Source organism: Nannospalax galili, unplaced genomic scaffold, assembly GCF_000622305.1.
Source record: "Nannospalax galili isolate Female #2095 unplaced genomic scaffold, S.galili_v1.0 scaffold440, whole genome shotgun sequence".
NCBI classification, from domain to species: Eukaryota; Metazoa; Chordata; class Mammalia; order Rodentia; family Spalacidae; genus Nannospalax; species Nannospalax galili.
Window position 1 is genome coordinate 720,991 of NW_008347189.1, and position 17,429 is coordinate 738,419.

Genomic DNA, 17,429 nt, shown 5'->3' on the forward strand with positions numbered 1-17,429 from the left:
TCCCTTCCTCCTCTCTCTCCCTCCTTGCCTTTTTCCCCTTTTATTTTCTCCCCTTTCTCCCTTTTCTTCCTCCCCTCCTTCCCCCTTCCACCCTCTCACCATCCCTTCTTTTTTTCATTGCTTTTACAGTACTGGGAATGGAACCCAGGACCTTGTGCGTGACAGGCAGCTGTGCTACCATGGAGCTACCCCCGCCCCCAGCTCTCCAGAACCATTTTGTTTTAAACTTTCACTTTACTTCCGTGTGGGAGTTGTAACCAAGCCCTCAAACCCCTTGTGCTTAATATTGAAACGATCGCTAGCTCACGTGTACACTGACAATTGCTGAGTGCTCACCGTGGTCCAGGCACTAGGGATGTAGGAACAGTGATGACTTATCCTCAGGGAGCATCCAGCTCCAGGTGTTTGCTAGAGGTTGATGTGTCACTAGTCAACCAAATCCACTTCTGAGCTCAGCTATTTTTTGACTTGTTTCAGGTATTATTAAATGTACCCCCAAAATTATATTTCTTAAAATGGGCAAAATTTTACAGATTTGCTGCCCCCCCCAAAGAAACAATTCTTTCTGGCATTAAAGTTTGAATTCTGACGTGAATATACATGCATACACATATCAGGATAAGGTTCCTGAATACATCTATCTGAGCAAGCAGGGCCGAGCTTGTTAGAGTTTTCCTTTCAGCCCAGCTTTCCCTGAGGCTCCCTTGCCTCACCCAGACTCAGCATTTTCTCTTTCTCCTGCCATTCCTGCCCATACCATAGGGCTACATTATTTCTTTTGATAGCAAGTGGGGAATGTATTACCGACTTCATGATTATAGAGGAATTATGGAGTCTGCAGGGAAGAAATGACTATTGTGTTAAAAATATCTCTGCAAGGTCCTCATAATGAAAGCAGCAGAGGCAGAAACCCAAACTGTTCAGCATTCCTGAAACCTGAGTTCGTGCCACTTACTTGGAGAGGATGATATGGTAATGTTAGGGAGGGGTAGCTTCACAGGGCTGGAATCTACTGCAGTGTAAAGAACTTTGTGTCTCTGAGCATCGTGCCAAGGTGGCCCAGTGGTGGTGAGTGAGCAGTTGCACAGACTCAAGTGGGAGGTAGGAAGACGCAAGCTGTTAATTACTGAAGCATGCATCCTACCTGAGTGGGAAAATCTGAAATTATTTTGTCAGCGTTAACTTGAGTTTTAAATCAAAGACTATGTAATAATATCTGCATGGAATTAAGTTGTCGCTGATAAGTAGGTACCTGGGACCATCTCTGTGGGGAAAGTTTGTTTTGTTAAACGAACTCACTAAATGGGCTGTTACAGCCCCACATTACTTCAGTGTGGCGCCAAGCTTGGGCTGTAAATGTTGAATGGAATCCTTTGCTCTCTTTTATGCTTGATTCCAGGCTGTGAGGCTGGAGTCTCCTTGAAGACTGCCTTGGTTCTTGGCAGCTGGTGCCAGGTCCCTCACTAGAGGTGTATTGTCCACTCTGATGAGGATGCAGCAGGGATAGGAATGACTTTTACTTTGGGTTTGGTTAGAACAACTCTGTTCCTACTTCAGTTGAGAATTAATGTTTATAAAAGAAAGCAGGTCTCTGTGTGCTGGGACATTGCTTGTCCTTTGTTAAAACAAAGACAAGGGGTGGGGAGATGGCTCAGTAGATAAAGTGTTGCCTTGCAACTTTGGGGGCCACACTTCGGAATCCCAGAACCCTTGAAAAGCTGGGTGGGTGATCCACTTGTGTTCCCAGCACTCTGGAAGCAGAGACAAGAGATTCCTGGGATACCCGATGTCAACCTCTAGCCTCCACACCCATGTACATGCATGTGCATGTGTATCCCCACATGTATACACCTACATACATGAGTACACATACATACATGCATGCACACAGCACACACATATAAATGAAATAAAAGCAACAACAACATTACAGACATGAAAAAATGTGTCTCCTTTAGGCTTAGCAGTAGGGATAGGCTGATGGTCAATCTTCATCATCAGCTTGACTGGATTTAGATTCACCATGGAGGCCCATTTCTGGATGTGCCTATGAAGGTATTTCCAGAAAGCTTTAACTAGGGAAGGAAGACCTACCCTGAGTGCTGGTGGCACCATTCCATGGGCCAGGGTTCCCATCTGTAAAAAGGGGGAGAACTGAACACCAGCATTCATTCATCACTCTCTTCTTCCTGACTTGGGGCACAATGTCACCAACTGCTTCAAGTTCCTACCACTCTGGTTCCCCTGTGAGGATGGACTGTATACTTGAATCAGCTAGCCAAATCCATCTTTCCTTAAGTTATTGTTGTCAGGAATTTTGTTGCAATAATGGAAAAAGTACAGGGGACTGAACTTTCAGTCTCACAGTGCGGCATGTACAGAGAGCCCCAGGTGATGGTTGTGGAATGCAACCAGGAAGGACAAGGCAGTAAATATGACAGGACTGCAAACACATTTTCCTGGCTTAGAGACAGGAGGGGATGTGCACAGAGAGGATGCAGAGGGATCTGTCTAGGACAGGAAGAAGAAGACCCTTTCCAGTGATAAAAGCAAGAAGGGATGGCCTTAGGGTGAGATTAATTGGGGTGTTGTTCACACAAAGATGGAGGGTTTGTAGACCATTGTGGGAGGTGAGATAGCCCCTGAAGGAGCTGGGGTTTCTGGCTTAGTGTGTTTCACCTAGGAGAGATGCTGGAGGCAGCACAGCAAATGGTTCTGCTAGATGGATGGTCACAGGCTCAGGTCGGGGGGCTGTCTGTTGGGCCTACACCCTACCTTGTGCTCACTACCTCCCTGAGTTCTGATTTTCCAGCCCCCCTTCAGTGCAAGTGAATCACATCACTCCAGTTGGACTTATATACAGTTTTTTTGCCTCTTGAACCTTGCGGATGCTTCCTGATTCTGGTCCTTTCTTTTCATGCAATGAAAGAATTCTCCAAATACAATTCTTGGTAAGAAACCCACGACAGAACCCAGGCCACACATCCTTCCCCTTTAGTGGCTATATGTGGGCATGGTGGCATAAATCTGTGATCCTAGAACTCTAGAGTTAGCGGCAGGAGGATTGCCGCTGTGAGACTCTTCCCCCACAAACAACCATATAAACAACAATGAAAAGTCACAGTTCTGTTGACTTTTGACAACATCCTTTTTCATTTTACCTTGTGTGTCCAATGCAGATGGAGGGAGAACAGGGACTGAGGGGTTAGTGGACAGATCAGGGCTCCAGCAGAGGTGAGGAGGAGCCCCTCTCAGGCAGATGCCAGGCAAGTTGTATCCTGTGTAACAGCTTAGAGACTGGAATTTGGGGCTGATTCAGACAGTGACCCGAGGGAGCTGTTTGCAGGATACCTGGTCGAGGAAGGTAATGGTGTCAGGAATGTCTGTAAAGAAACATTACACAGGTCTCTAGGGCCTGTGGAGAGAAGCCTGAAGCAGACAGATCAAGAAACTGAGAGCAGAGGGGGTGCCAGGTGACCATGGCCCAGGTAAGGCTTATGATAATGGGAGGAAGTGGAATTGGGAGTCTTAGACTCATTTTATGGTTTTTTTTGATGCTCAGGATCAATCCCAGCCCATGCTAGGCAAGTCCTCTACCTCTGAGCTGCATTCCCACTCTGCCTGCTATTATGCCATCCCAACTCCATCAGCTTTCTTAAAAGCACAGAGTTCCTCCTTATTTCAGAAGGTTGGATTGGCTGTCCTGAAGGAGCCTCTGAAGGGCTGCAATTCCATTTTGCTCTAAAGGGAGAAAGAAAAAGCAAGGGTAAGTGTCTCACTCCATCAGTGATGATAGCAGAACCACAGTATGTCTCCAGACCTCCAGTGCTCTGGTCTTTATTTGTATTTATTTGTTTTAATAACCTTGCTCACTGTGCAGGTATGTTTTCAGTATCTGACCTGGGGGATTCTGAGTGATGCCTGTGGGAGGGTCAGGCCTCCATTGAGGTGCTGATGCAAATTTTTAGGTTTTCATTTTTCTTTTAATGAAATCTTTTCTGATTTCTTTCTCAGAAATAATAAACTCAAAGTCAAGCTCTACTTTGGGTTTTTTTTCATGCAGGAGGGCTATGTGGTTGTTCCTACAAGGACTAAGAGACGCTGTCTTGGAACTGGTAGGTGAGGGAGCATGCTAATAGGTACTCTCAGCTCTCACATGGGCTGGAGGCTCCGGGAGCAGTGTCACTCTGTGTGCCTTGGGGTTCAACATTTCTCCTGTTCCTAGCTCCTTGTTGTAGACACTGGTCCCCGCCCCCCCCCTTTTAAACATTTATTTTATTTTATTATTTTTATTTTATGTGTGTGCGTGTATTGCCTGCATGTAGGCAAGTGCATCCATGTTGTGTAATGCCTATCTAGGTCAGAAGAGGCCATCGGATCCCCTGGGACTGGAGTTATGGAAAGTTGTTAGCTGCCATGTGGGTGCTGGGATTCAAACCCGGGTCTTCCGCAAGAACAACCAGTGTTCTTAAGTGCTGAGACATCTCCCCAGCCCACTGGTCCCCCTTTTTTCTTCATCTGCTACCAATTAATTCAACTTGATTTCCCTGACCCTTGTCCTTCCTTCTCATGTCAATGTGGCTTCTAGGTGCCAGGCCTGTATTCACATGTTAGCGGGAGCATAACTTTTGGTCTCTGGGAGTCATTATCTGTTACTTGGCAGTGAGAGAAGAAAAGTGAAGACTGAGACATGTACGTGAAAATCGCCGCTCTTTCTTTCTTCTGCTGGAGTTTTTCCTTTTGTGGTTGATAACGCCAAAGGTATTTCTGAGATATACCTTCAGTGCTCAGGAAAAACCTCACCAATTCAAGAATAACACGTGTAACACTTTTAACATCATAGGTATGATATTAAGTGTTTGACTTACATTATTTCATGCAATTTTTTCCTTGGCACCATCTTGGTATGTCCAGCTGACCTCGAATTTGTGCTCCCGCTCAGCCTCCTGAGTGTTGGAACTGCAGGACTGTGCCACCATGCCCAACTCCATTACTGTTTTGGGGTACTGGGGATTGAACGTAGGGCCTTCCACATGTTAATCCCACACTATACCACTGAGATACATTCCAGGCTTTCCTTTAGTTTTTGTTTTATTATTTATTTACTTAAAATTTTTTTATTTATGTATTCCCCCCCCCCCCCCCCGGCATAGTACGTATATGGTGATCCAGGACAACTTTTCAGGAGTTGCTTCTCCCCTCTACCTTGTTTTGAGGCTAGGTCTGTCTTATTTCTTTTGCTGTGCTTCGAACTGCAGGCTGGCTGACTGACCTCCAACTTCTGGCCAATTCTCCTATCTGCTTCCTGTTTCACCATAGGAGTGCCGAGATTATAGATACGTGCCACCACATCCAGTGTTTTATGTGGGTCTTGGGGATCAAATACAGGCCACAGACCATTAGACTTGCACAGCAGGTGCTTTTACTCACTGAACCACCTCCCTGGCCCTCCCTCATTTTTTAAAACAGCCCTGTGGAGTAGGAGCTGTAAAAATTTCCTTTTAATAGATGTGGAACCTGAGGTTTAAAAGTTAAGCCACTTAGAGGCTGCCATTTAGCAAAGCTGTGTGGGTGACGTTCAGAGTGTAGGAAGATGTTCTATTTTAGTCTTGACAATCTCAAAGGACAGTTGTGTGCTGGCAGGGGTTTACGGTATGCAGTCATAACAACAGTGATGACGTTGGGATGACAGTACTGGAGATACACAGTGCAAGCCATATGATAAAGAAAAAAACAAGTCAGCCCTCCCCTTGCAATTATAAATCCACCTTGACCCTCTCTTGCTGACACCTATTTGGAGCTGCATTTATTTGTTAAGCTCTTGTTGTGATAATTATTTTTTGTCTTTCATTCTTGGGTCGGTCTTTTCCTTTTCTTCTCCTCTCATTTTCTCTTTTAGTGTTTCCCTTCTCTGCCTCATGAGTTCCTCTTCCTTTCAGAATGTTTCAGTATAACTCCCTGGGAGGAGTTTCAGGTGTGCACCTTGAATTATTTATTGTTAATGACCTGCTTTCTGCAGTGGATGTGTGGAGAACTTCCCCATGAGGGGGCCAGCCACAGTTATTAATGACAGTTACCAACTGATCTGAGGAGGCAGCTTAGGAATGTTTGGGATATTTCTTACAAAATGAGGATATATGTGTAATCATAAGACTGGTGTACCCAAATGGGTATACCCATTTCAGGATCCCAAGCCATTTGCAATAATTTTGTCATGAGTGATAGAAAAGCTATTTATTTATTAATTTGAAAGTTTTGGTATTCTGGGTGCTGAGAAGATGGCTCAGTGGATAAAGTATTGCCACACAAACATGAGGATCTGAGTTTGAGAGCCAGGTGTACCATGCACACAGCCAGAGAAGCATGCGCGCGCGCGCACACACACACACACACACACACACACACACACACACACACACACTTTCTGTGGGGTATGTTCATTCCAGCTAGACCATATCTCAAGGTCATCACTGCTATGTGTGGTTGGGTAGGTTTCACACTGCACAACTCCAGAGTATACCATTTACCTCTCTATACAGTTGTGGGTAGAAGTCTGTATGCCCTGAATTGAGGATATACAGTCGATTCTCATTACTGGCACTAGCAAATAATTAGCAAATACTTAACTGTTGTTCCTCAGGAACTGAGGTTTGGGATCTTGTGAGCCTCTGATCTCAGTACTTTCCACTGATCAATACATAACCTGGTTTTATGTATGTTTTGCTTAAAGACATCTTATTTCATATACATTGCTGTTCATTACTACTGAACTCAAGGCCAACAATATTTGCAGCAGCTTATGCCCGAACAAAGTACATCTAACACTATCTCTCTCCAGAGGACATACACTGCCTCTTGTACTTGGGAACACTGAATAGCTCTTCAGCACGGTGCCTGGGGGCTACTTTAAAGGGTGAAATCGACAACAAGAAAGAGAACATGACATTCCTCAGCCTGCAAAGAGGACCCTTGTCCACCACATGAGAGCTGAAACAAGAAAGCAGACCATTGCCTTGTTTGACCTTCCCTAGGAACATGTGTGCATTTGGGTGACTGCACAAGTATACCAGTGTCTGCAAAAGTGCTACAAGCATTGATTTTAGGCTTCAAATACATCTTAGCCCATAGGCGAATCCATAAATATAGAATCCACAAGTAATGAGGAGCCACTGCACTTTTTTAAAAATAAGAAGTTGGGGTGCCCAGAGGAGGTGTGGATTGAGGCTGATCTTAGGGAGGCGAGACCATAGTAGCACTTCAGAGCTGGATGCAGCCGTACATCAGTAGCTCCTCTCATCTCTCCAGACCTGCTGAGGAAGTGTCGTCAGGGATGACAGGACTTGTTGAAGGCCACAGCAGGCCTTTGAGCTTGCAACTGTCAGTACACCACACATGATGTGCTGCCCTGCCTGGGTCACTAGGAGAGTTGATGAAGGACCAGCTGCAGCTGTTGTGCTAAAAGGGAGGGAAAGGGAGTGGTGTCGTTCAGTGAGTCTTCCTGGTGGGGTTTCCTGCCCTGTCTGCCCAGTTCCTCATCCAGGAAGTGCTCTGTGTCAGACAGGAAGCCTTTGGTCTTCTTATGGTACTGGGAGATCAAACAGAAGGCTTGGGGCTTGCTAGGTTAGGGAAATTGCTCTTTGTAAATCTACTGGATGCTGGCCCTGGGCTAGGTGCTGGGGTAATAGGTAAGGGAAACACCCACAGGAGCAGTCACAGAGGACTGGATGTCAGCACACAAAGGACCTGAGCTTTCTGTAAGAGTCTTCTGAGCCCAGATGAATCTCCCAACAAAGCTAGACTTACTGCTACCTCAAAATTTTGTCTTGAGAAGTTTCTCATGTCAAACACATGGATATGGTCCCAATTGTGTTTAAGTCGCTTCTGCGGTTCTTTGATTTATTTCCTTCCTCTCTGCAAAAGAAAAGATGTGCAACTTATGACAGTTTAATGCTACCTCTTACACGGCCAGGGAAAAATGTCCTGAGGCCCATTATAGGTCCTGTTGCTTCCAAGGGATGATTTGAATCAATAATTCTTACTTATTAACTATTAAAATGAGTTCTTTAATTATATATGTATCTATGTGTTTCTGTATGCCTATAAATAAATATATGTATGTATCTCAAACATAATGAACAGAAATGTGCACAGCTTTTCTTGTTGAAGATTATATACATTTTAATTGTTTTCATTGCTAATTCTGTTTCTCTTCCAAAGAGATGTGAGGTTTCCACCTAGATTGTTCATCCCTGAGAGATGAGATCCTTCTTAGAAATGGTGGTGACCTAACAAGGGGAACTTCAGGTACTGTCTGGGGAGGCTAAACTGTGCTGCAGGGAAAGGTGCCCCATGACTGGCATATGCCATGTTGGCATTGATGAGGTCTCTATACTCTGTGCTGAAGATGAACTTGAGCATCTGAATTTGAAGTGTGCGTGTGTGACCATGTATGTAGTCATTACTACCCATACTTTGTGGTTAGCACCAGTGGAGTGCTAAGCCTATCCCCTGTCACCTTGAGGGCTTTACTAAAGCTTTTCATTCTTTAATTCATCTGTTGAACAGGAATTTTAATACAGGCCTCAGCTGATTGTTTGGAGAATCAATACGGGCAACAGAATAAAGTGTGTATGGGTGCTGTTTGGTATATGTAGAAGGTCTGATGGAGCATGGGTGGTAGCTAGTGACCAGTAGGATCTGGATGCGACTGGTGATGTATGTGCTTGGAGTGTCCCTGTGTTCTCTAAGGCAGGGGCTTCCAGATCTGGTCTCCCCTACCAGCATCAGCCTTCCTTCTGCAGATGGTGTCAGGCCTTCTAACAATTTCACTTCTGGGTTCATTAAAGGTATTGGTGTCATACAGGTGTCACTTAGCCCTGCAGCTCCTCTCTGAGTAGTGACAGTGGTCATCACATCCAGTGGGCACCACTCTAGTCTATTTTTATTCTACCGTTTATTAGCTAAACTAAGAAGGGCCATTGAGAAGTCAAGGCCAAGAAACAAGAACTCTATCTGGAGGACCCCATGCAGTATCTGGTGGAGATATGGTCAGATGATCAGGGCAAAATAACCCAGGGTCAGCAATATTACAGTGAAGGCTGACTCTCATCCAGAGGAGTAGATCTGGAGGGTGATGCAGTTTCTTTGAACTGAATAGTCCTGTAGCCCACTTTCATAATCAGGGTTGATTTGTTTCAGCCTTGATAAAAAGAGCACGATTATTATAGACTAATTCCTGGCGGCCTGCCACTGTGAGCCCCTGGATAAGTGACCTAATCTCTCTGAGCCTCAGTTGTTCTTCCTATAGATAGTGAATAATTCTGGATCCTATTCCTTAGGGTCATTTTGAATGATATGGATATGAGCAAATGAATGTATATGAGATAAAGTGCAGTTACAACAGCGCATGGCCTGCCTTATAGCACAGTAAGCATTTGGTAGATGCTAGCTATATTTAAGTTGTCATTGATCTACAGTTCTTATAATTAACCAGAGTTTGATCTTCTTTGGTCTTATGTTGACCAGATGCTGAGGACCTCTACTTTCTGGTAGCTGAGATTTATTGGCACTCTGTGTGTGTGTGTGTGTGTGTGCGCGCGCGCACTTGCAGACTTTCCTGGTTTAGGAAAATTCTACAGTGTCTCTTAGAGGGAAGCACCCTCCTACCCCAAATAATACACTGTCTTCTGTAGACACTCACAGTGCCAGCCATAGGAAGCAGGCAGGCATTGGTCCCATGGCTAAGGATGTGATGGAATAGCAAACAAAGATACGGGGGCACAGTGAAAAAAAGAACTTGGGTGGTAGCCACATGTGAGCATTTAGTTTAAAAAGGAATTGAGCAGGAAAATTTGATGGGGGTATATGATAAAATCACTTTCTAAAGTTTTTTTCCCATTTATATTTGGACTTCTCCTACAAGTTATTTTTTTTTTTTTAAAAAAAAAAAAATAGAAAAGAAAAAAAAAAAAAAAGAAAAAAAAATTAAAAAAAATTGCAAATAATATATTTTTTTTTCTTTTCTATTTTTTTTTTTTTAAGATCTGTTTAAGCAGAGAAAAACAATTATTAGAAGACCTGTGACAATATTAATTTGTTTTTCCCATTCAGCTCCTGCTTCCACTAATTTGCCCTTTTCTGTCTGGTAACACTCACTTGGATTCTGAAATACCAAAGGATTTTCTACAGAGGGATGCTTTGTGGAGAAGAGTCTGGATGTAGAATAGTGAGATTGTACAATGCTCTGAGAATTGCATTAACATAAGTGAGAAAAGTTCCTTCAGATAAAAACAAGGATTTGTGAACAGTATTGTTTATATGATGGACTATAAAGAGATTGAAAATTACATTAAATAATGTGTCATCCTCCTTACTCTTGCTTAGATTACCTAGTTGAGGGAAATTATTTAAAGCACTTGGGTCATTGGCTGAGATTTGCTAATGTTATTTGTTGAACTGTATTGTTATAATTGGGTATGACCACTAGCCCCTTGAATGAATTGACTTGGTAACTTTTTTTAGTTGTTAGAAAGCCTCAACTGAGTTGCACTTTCTGTGTATTCCATTTCCAATTTGAGTTTGCTTTCACTTTTTGATCTGGAAATTTTCACACCAATACAAAAGAATGGTTTACCGAACTTCCATGTATTGTCACCGTTTATTAAGCATAGCCAGTTTATTTCATCTCTATACCAGGACCTTATATTACAATATTTTCAAGTACATTTGAATATATTGTACTTTATAGATACGTTAGTATATATAGATATTAGTAAAACTTAAAAATCTAAACAAGATAAATTTCTCACACAATAAATAACTCCTTAGTAATCCTAGACATTGGGGGTAGAATTTCTAATTGTCTGTGATTGATTGTATTTTTTCCTTTGTTTTTAAGGATTCATTACAGGGCCAGACATTCTTATTATTTGCAATATTCCACTTTTATCTTCTTAATACATCTCTTTTTGCAGTTGTATTTTCATTTCAATTACCTATTTCGCATGCCCCCTGTGTGAACTGGGCTGTTTTCCCAACCTCTTTCAGCAACTTGTACAGACATGTGCAGATTATTTCACCTCTCTGAGCTCTAGTTTCCTTGTTTGTGAAATGACAATGTTGAGCTAGTAAGATCTTTAAAGCCATTTACAGTTCTCAAATTGGAATGATATAAAATATGGCACAGAGAGATTTCGACCTTTTTCTGCGAGAAAGGAAGTGATTTTTAGAATGGAAAAAAAAATGGAACGGAAAATTAAAAGTTGGGTGACAGGCTTGGGAAACACTTAGAACTTTTAAAGAAGTTCTTCTCTCGTAGGAGTTGGAATTTGGCTTATTACCTCTTGGGTACACAAACTTTCCTTGTTACATTTGTGAAGTTAGTGTAGTCTGGGGATGAAAGTGAGTCATTACAACAAACAAAAACACTGCATTTATTCATGCTTTTATTTAAAAATGTAAGTGTGAGAATTCTTTTTTTGACAGTGGTATATTATGTTATTTTAAACCAACTCTTATTAAAAGCAACTAGAAAACACAAATGAAATATGAAAAGCCTTCTGCTTAAAGACATAGGCAAGCTGTTAGGATCAAGACTTGTAGACCCAAGATCCAGGAGAAGCAGGGTCCAAAAGCAACAGTGTACAGGCTAAGAAACTGAGCTCCCCTTTTAACACATACCTCCTTTGATGGAGGACCAAAATTGGACCCGGACTTATCAGGAAGGAGAACTGGCAAAATGCTCCAGACTTCTATTTGTGAACTTGAAGGGCTGGATCTTGAAGCAGGAATGAGCAGAAAACACATTAGTCCCTGAACAACTGAGCCGAGCTCTCAGTCTGGTCCATTTTCTTAGATTATGGTAAGTTAGCCTATCTACTGGAAGCAGTTATTCCTCTCTGGAAGAAGTGGACATCATCTAAAATGATGGTTAAATAATTTTTTATATAACTTCTTTATTTAAAAATCTTTTGTAAGCAAAAATAGCCAGGCAATATGAAAAAACAGTATCTATATAAAAACAAAATGGGGAGCTAGAGGGTTGGCTCAGCAGTTAAGAGCACTGGCCGCTCTTGCAGAGGACTTGAATTTGGCCCCCAGCACCTACATGGCAGCTAACAACAATCTGTAACTCCAGGTCCAGGGCATCCAACTGGCCTGGCCTCCATAGGCCTTGCATGCATGTGGTGCACTTGCATACTTGCAGCAAAACACTCATACATGTAAAATTAGACAAAAATTAAAAAACCCAATTGGAAAAGTAGATGATAGAAGAAGTCCTGCTAGGGTTACAGAGACTAGAAACACCAGCTGCCTTTAAAATAATTGAAATTAGTATGTTTTTATTAGTGACTTTTATTACTGCTGTGCCAAAGTACCATTGAGGTTACTTAAGGAAGGAGGGTTTATCTGGGCTCATCATTTGAGAGCATACAGTGCATCATGTCAGGGAAATAATGAGAATTGGAGAATGAGTCTACAGACAACAAAATAGGTAGAGATGATTGTTTGTGCCTGTCCTAGTCTGTTTCTCCATTGCTGTGACAAAACACTCTGATCAATACCAACTTGGGGAGGAAAGGGTTTATTCAGCTTACATATCCCAGGTCACAGTTTATCCAGGACCCCAAAGTAGGAACTCAGGGCAGGAACCTGGAGGCGGGAGCTGGAGCTCAGGCCATGGAGGAATGCTGCTTACTGGCTTGCTCCCCCGGCCCCTGCTCAGCCTGCTTTCTTATGCAACACAGGCCCACCTGCCCAGGAGTGGCACCACTCACAGTGGGCTGGGCCCTCCCACATCACTCATCAAGATGCCCCTCAGATATGGCCACAGGCCAGTCCAATAGAGGCAATCCCCCAATTGAGGTTCCCTCCACCCAGGTGTGTCAAGTTGACACTAAAGCTGTCCAGCCCAAGTCTCTTTCCCTCATTATTCCCTCTAGGATCCCAGCCTACGGTTTGGTGCTGTCCACATGCAGGGTGGGTCTTTCTTCACTGTTAAAACCTGTGTGGAAACTTCTTCACAGACACATTCAGAAGTGTGTCTCTCAGGTGATTCCATTCAAGTTGACAGTGAAGATTAGCCATCACAGTGTGGAGCTGCTAGAAGAACAAAAATTAGACAAGTGGAAATTAAGAAGAACTAAATGAAGCCAGGCGTGATAGCATGCACCTTTAACCCCAGCTCTCTGTGGAGGCAGAGGCAGGTGGATCTCTGTGAGATGGAGGCTATCCTGGTCTACATAGTGGAGTTCTAGGTCAACTGGAGCTATAGGGAGACCCTGTCTCAAAAAGACAAGAAGAAGAACTAAATGAGGTGATGTAACTAAAAGTAAAGCTGAAATTATAAATTGAGTGAATGGTTTTATGGTAGGTGAAGAGAAAAGAAGTGAGTGGCAATATAGTATTCACTATGAAAACAGAGCAAAAACAAAGGCAATAGAGAAACCAGTCTAAGATAGAAGTGCAAAATCTGGTGAAAGTTTCAGTGATTATATAATTAGTGTCCTGAGGGAGAGGAGAGCTAAAGTGGGGAAACAAGACAATGAGATGCATCAAACATGTACCAGGAAATAATGGTTGTTTGCCTCCCCAAATTGTTTATATACATACACATAAATATATGTAATATCTAGCCTATATTTGTCTATCAGTCTATCAATCATATCTGTCATCTATCTGCTGTTTGTAGAAAGATGACAGCTTTTTATCCTCTGTATTGTTTCTTAATCAGCTTTAAAAGGAAATACCTTTTCTTACTTTTCATCGTCATGTTATGTTCATTGAAGAAAATATAAATGTGTAAAATAAAGAAAATATTCTCTGGAAAATGTTAGTTTCCAGATAGTAACTGCTTTTAACATGCATTTTGCTCCCTGTACCTGTGGATTCTGCATCTGAGGATTCAACTTATGATAAAAAATAGTCAAGAAATAAATGGCATCTGTACTGAACACGGACTTTGTTTCTTGTCAGTGTTCTCTAATGAATATAATAGTATTATAGTATTAGTCTAATAAATAGAGTTTGCATCTTATTAGGTATTATATGTGATCTAGAGATGTTTTAGAGAATACAGAAGGGTGTCACAGGAGCTGTACAGACTGTAGCACTTTATAGAAGGGATGTGGCCATTCCTGGACTTTGGCGTCCTTGGCGGTTCTGAGACTCAATCGCCCACTGATCCTGAAGGACGATCATATATTGAGTTTCTTCCTTTGTTTTCGGAGTTACACTATGTTCATCAAACATTTTCAGTTTGCAGACTGACCATTGTGTTCATATTCTGCAATTTGTTTGAGTCCCAGTCACCTGTTTTTGGATGTTTCTGGTTGTTCCAACTTTTCAGTGATTACAAACTGTGCTGTAATAAACATTCTTGGAAATCGGTCTATGTGAAAATCACTGATTATTTCCTTAGGAAGAATATCTGGTAATGAAATTGCTGGAAAGAAAACATACTCATTTTTTTTTTTTTTTTGGTTTCCTATAGTCTTTAAAATGCATTCTGAAGAGATGATGCTGTTTTTAATCTCAACATGCACGGTGTATGAGAATTCCCATTTCTAATAGTGTCTCCAGCATTACACTTAACATTTTTTTGGTCTCCCTGTAGCCCTAGCTGTCCTGGAAGTTGCTATGTAGTCCAGGCTGACCTTAAACTAACAGAGATCCACCTGCCTCTGCCTCCTGAGTCTTGAGGCACCACCACATCTTGGTCCTTTTTTTTTGTTTTGTTTTTTGAGACATGGTCTCTCACTATATAGCCCCTTGCTGGACCTGGAACTTGCTATATAAACCAGACTGGTCTCCAACTTACAGAGATTCATCTGTCTCTGCCTCCCAAATCCTGGATTAAAGGTGTGTGTCATCATGCTAAACCCTTTAAAAAGGAGTGTTAACTTAGCTTTTTGTTACTACAAGGAATACTTGAGATAGCCTATAAAGAAAGGAGTTTATTTTTGCTCATGATTTTAAAGTTCTCAATACACAATTGCTTAGCCCTCCTGTTTCTGGAGAGGCAGCACAGATCTTGATGGGAACATGTGGCTGAGCAAAGCCACTACTTGAAGGTGGTGGCGGGGGGCTAGAGAGAGAGAGAGAGAGAGAGAGAGAGAGAGAGAGAGAGAGAGATCTATAGGGTTCAAAGTTCCCATATTATTGAAAGTTCTTGGGCAAACATAATTATTTGTTTTACAAATAGCGAAATAGGCTTGTGTGTCGCACTGCCTCCTTCAAGGGCATGACCCCAGTGACCCGGAGACTTCCACTGGGCTGTACCTTTTAAAGGTTCTCCCACCTCTCAGTTAGGCAATGGACTGTCTTTTTGCACCTGATCCTTGAAGGGACTTATCCAAGACACAGCAAATCTTCATCTAAGTATCTGAACCTATTCTGAGCGTGCTGAGTCAGTGTCCAAAAGGATAACAGTTCTGGGCATTGAAGTGAGCACTTTGCTGTATGCCTATGCTAGGTGGATGGCTCAAGGAAGGGCAGTGATTAGAACAAATGTGTTCATGTTAGATGATTTCCACAGTTCATTTCTAACAGGCCTTCTGGGGTCTGGAGTCGTATATAAGCCAAGAGAGCTGAAATGTGGCTGCTTTTGATTTGCTGCTTTTATTGTTTCCATTATTTAATCATTGGTAGTGTTTTAATTTTAATACATTTTTTTTGCATGTTCACATAGATATTTCAAGTTATTCAGTTGAAAGAGCTCTGAGGCAGGTGCACTGTAAAAACCAGATGAGCTGTTAGAAGAATTCATAGTTTGGCTCCATGCGAGTCTGTTTTGCAAATCAAGAACCTCCAAGAGATAAACAGTTGCCACTTACAAAGCAAAGCTTACAAAGCTTAAGAAATTGTATTTTTATGTGTATGAGCATTTTGTCTATGTGTATGTAAGTGCACCCATGTGTGCAATGCCCACAGAGGTCAGAAGAGGGCATCAGATCCCCTGGAACTGGAATCAAGGACTCTTGTAAACTGCCATGTAGGTGCTGGGAACCAAACCTGGGTCCTCTGCAAGAGCAGCCAGTGCTCCTAACCATTGTACCATCTCTCCAGCCCTTACAAACCTTTTTATATTTTCATTATTGAAAAAGCTACATATAGCAACATTAAGAGATTTCAAAAAGCACCTAGAACTCAAACCGTGTAGTATAAATGTTATTTAATTGCTATGTTTATTGCTCATTAAAGGAAAATGTACATAGTCTTAAAATTCAAATAAGAAAGCAAGATTTAGAGTGTACACCATCAATCTATCCTTAGACAAGTTCTCCCCCTCCAGGAGCAATTGCTTTGAACACTTTTAACCTGTTTCTTTGTGTATTTTCTTTTGCATTGAAAAATGGCATACTTCTTTACATGCTATTTTTTTTTTTTTGTCTTTTTGAGACAGGGTCTCCCTGTAGCCCCAACTGTCCTGGAACTTACTATGTAGACCAGGCTGGCCTTGAACTCACAGAGATCCACCTGCCTCTGCCTCCCGAGTGCTAGGATTAAAGGCGTGCACCACTATGCCCGGCCCTACATGCTATTTTTTATCTTTTAAATAATAGATAATGCTGATTGATGTCTACAGTGGATTCAAATGTAGTTCTCCTTTATTGACACATCTCTAGGCAAGCTTTTCCTTTTCTTCTTTTGAATTCCACAATACTTTCCCTCTTCCTCTGCCTTTTCTCCCAGTATAAGTTTTTTATTCTTTTTCTTTGTGTGTGAATGTCTTGCCTTCATACACCCTTGTCGTACAATGCCCATGGAGGTCAGAAGAGGGTGTTGGATCCTGGAACTGGAGATATGAACAGTTGTTAGCCACTTTGTTGGTGCTGGGAATTGAACCTGGGTCCTCTACTGACGACCTCTGAGTCATCTCTCCAGCTCCCAGTATAAATTTTTTAAACAGAACTTTTGATTATGGAAAATGATATACAGAAGAGAGTAAAGAATGACCCTCAGTGTATCCATCGTCTAGCCTCAGCGACTGTGAAGTCATGGACAGACTTGCTTTACTCATATCTGCTACCTTGGACTGCTGACATTCCCTTCTGCTGAGTGCTGAGGATTATCACACGTCACACTGTTCCATCTCTGAGTAAGTCCATGTGCCCTCCCAGTGTTCTCATTGCAATATTTTGTTGAATCTGTTTTCAGCATTGACTTTATTTATGATTGCGTGAATACTGATCATGGGTTCGTTGATTCTTCATGTAATTTTGGGGTCTTTTTGATCCTGATATTGCATTTTATTTCTTTAATTTTGTAAATGTCTGTCATAGTTTATTCCTAATCTTCTGACCAAGTTCTTACGTTGGTGTCAACATGGCTAAAAACTCAAGGTAATCTGATAGTTCTGTTTCCTCCCAGGAAGTATCTTTCTGGTAGTTATTTGAAATCCTGCCCCAGTCTTCCTTGTTTTTTTTTTT

General features: G+C 42.1%; 1 protein-coding gene across 1 annotated transcript in view; it reads left to right on the forward strand.

The window, feature by feature from the left end:
• Fras1 (Fraser extracellular matrix complex subunit 1) overlaps positions 1 to 17,429 on the forward strand; it is a 442,676-nt gene that overhangs the window by 57,772 nt on the left and 367,475 nt on the right. The gene's annotated exons all lie outside the window — the stretch shown is intronic.